The sequence below is a fragment of the Suricata suricatta genome, chromosome 13, assembly GCF_006229205.1.
Source record: "Suricata suricatta isolate VVHF042 chromosome 13, meerkat_22Aug2017_6uvM2_HiC, whole genome shotgun sequence".
NCBI classification, from domain to species: domain Eukaryota; kingdom Metazoa; phylum Chordata; class Mammalia; order Carnivora; family Herpestidae; genus Suricata; species Suricata suricatta.
Window position 1 is genome coordinate 48,943,431 of NC_043712.1, and position 2,880 is coordinate 48,946,310.

General features: G+C 38.9%; 1 protein-coding gene across 3 annotated transcripts in view; it reads left to right on the top strand.

Annotated features, from left to right (window-relative positions):
- The window catches only part of SAXO1 (stabilizer of axonemal microtubules 1), a 103,653-nt gene that overhangs the window by 91,869 nt on the left and 8,904 nt on the right, over nucleotides 1-2,880 (top strand). The gene's annotated exons all lie outside the window — the stretch shown is intronic.

Consider the following 2,880-nt stretch of genomic DNA (forward strand, 5'->3'; position numbering starts at 1 on the left):
TCTGAGCTGGCTGTCAGCACAGAGCCTGACGCGGGGCTTGAACCCACGAACGTGAGATCTGACCTGAGCCGAAGTCAGAGGCTTAACCAACTGAGCCACCCAGGCGCCCCATGCCACATCTTCTTTATCCATTCATCAGTCAATGGACATTTAGGCTCTTTCCATGATTTGGCTATTGTAGAAAGTGCTGCTATGAACATTGGGGTACATGTGCCCCTATGCATCAGCACTTCTGTATCCCTTGGGTATATCCCTAGCAGTGCTATTGCTGGATCATAGGGGAGTTCTATTGTTAATTTTTTGAGGAACCTCCACACTGTTTTCCAAAATGGCTGCACCAGTTTACATCCCACCAACAGTGTAGGAAGGTGCCCGTGTCTCCACATCCTCACCAGCATCTATAGTCTCCTGATTTGTTCATTTTAGCCACCCTGACTGGTGTGAGGTGGTATCTCAGTGTATTTTTGATTTGTATTTCCCTGATGATGAGTGACACCGAGTGTTGTTTCATGTGCCTGTTGGCCATCTGGATGTCCTTTTTGGAGAAGTGTCTGTTCATGTCTTCTGCCCATTTCTTCACTGAATTGTTTGTTTTTCGGGTGTGGAGTTTGGTGAGTTCCTTGTAGATTTTGGATACTTTATCAGATATGTCATTTGCCACTATCTATTCCCATTCTGTCAGATGCCTATTAGTTTTTTTGATTGTTTCCTTTGCAGTGCAGAAGCTTTTTATCTTGATGAGGTCCCAATAGTTCATTTTTGTTCTTGATTCCCTTGCCTTTGGGGATGTGTTGAGTAGGAAACTGCTGCGATTGAGGTCAAGGAGGCTATTTCCTGCTTTCTCCTGTAGGGTTTTGATGGTTTCCTGTTTCACATTCTGGTCCTTTATCCATTTTGAGTTTATTTTTGTGTATAGTGTAAGAAAGTAGTCTAGTTTCATTCTTCTGCATGGTGCTGCCCAGCTCTCCCAGCACCATCTGTTAAAGAGGCTGTCTTTTTTCCATTGGATACTCTTTCCTGCTTGGTCAAAGATTAATTGGTCATACACTTGTGGGTCCAGTTCTGGGCTCTCTATTCTATTCCATTGGTCTATGTGTCTGTTTTTGTGCCAATACCATACAGTCTTGATGATGACCACTTTGTAGTAGAGGCTAAAGTCTGGGATTGTGATGTCTCCTGTTTTGGTTTTCTTCTTCAATATTACTTTGGCTATTTGGGTTTCTTTTGTGGTTCCATACGAATTTTAGGATAGTTTGTTCTAGATTTGAGAAGAATGCTGGTGCAATTTTGATTGGGATCGCATTGAATGTATACATTGCTTTGGGTAATAATGACATTTTAATAATGTTTATTCTTCCGATCAATGAGCACAGAATGTTTTTCCATTTCTTTGTGTCTTCAATTTCTTTCATAAGCTTTCTATAGTTTTCATTATACAGGTCTTTTAATCTTTGATTAGGTTTATTCCTAGGTATTTTATGGTTTTTCATGCAATTGTGAATGGGATCAGTTTCTTGATTTCTCTATCTGTTGCTTCATTTTTGGTGTATAAAAATGCAACCGATTTCTGTACATTGATTTTTACCCTGCTACTTTACTGAATTCATTGTTTAGTTCTAGAAGGCTTCTGGTGGAGTTGATCGGGTTTTCCATGTAGAGTATCATGTCATCTGTGAAAAGGGAAAGTTTGACTTCTTCTTTGCCAATTCTGATGCCTTTTATTTTCTTTTGTTGTCTGATTGCTGATGCCAGGACTCCCAGCACTATGTTAAACAACAGTGGTGAGACTGGACATCCCTGTCGTGTTCCTAATCTCAGGGGAAAGCTCTCAGTTTTTGCCCATTGAGGAAGATATTAGTTGTGGGCTTTTAATGAATTGCTTTAATAATGTTCAAGTAAGTTCTTTCTATCTCCTTGGGAGATTTTTGATAACTGATTTGATTTCTTCACTGTTTATGGGTCTGTTCAGATTTTCTATCTCCTCCTGTTTGAATTTTGGTAGTGCATGTGTGTTTAGGAATTTGTCTATTTCTTCTAGATTGTCCAGTTTGTTGGCATATAACTTTTCATAGTAATCTTTGATGATTGCTTATATTTCTGGGGGATCAATTGTAATAAATCCATTTTCATTCATGATTTTGTCTATTTGGGTATTCTCTCTTTTCTTTCTGAGGAGCCTAGCTAGAGGTTTATCAATTTTGTTTATTTTTTCAAAAAACCAACTCTTGGTTTCATTAATCTGTTCAATAGTTTTTTTGGATTCTATATTGTTTATTTCTGCCCTGATCTTATTTCTCTTCTTCTGCTGCGTTCAAGGTACTCTTGCTGTTCCCTTTCTAGTTTCCTTAGGTGCTCTGTTAGATTTTGAATTTGCGCTTTTTCTAGTTTGTTGAAATAGGCCTGGATTGCAATAAACTTTCCTCTTAGGACTGCCTTTGCTGGGTCCCAGAGAGTTTGGATTGTTGTATTTTCTTTTTCATTTGTTTCCACATATTTTTTAATTTCTTCTCTAATTGCCTGATTGGCCCAGTCATTCTTCAGGAGGGTGGTTTTTACCTCCACATTTTTGGAGGTTTTCCAGGCTTTTTCATGTGGTTGATTTCAAGTTTCATAGCATTGTGATCTGAAAGTGTGCATGGTATGACCTCAATTCATTTGTATTTATGGAGGGCTATTTTATGACCCAGTATGTGATCTATCTTGGAGAATGTGCCATGCGCACTCGAGAGGAAAGTGAATTCACTAGCTTCAGGATGCAGAGTTCTAAATATATCTATTAATTCCATCTGTTCCAGTGTGCCATTCAGGTCCATTGTTTCTTTAGTGATTTTCTGTCTGGTTGACCTATCCATTGTTGTAAGTGGAGTATTGAAGTCCCCT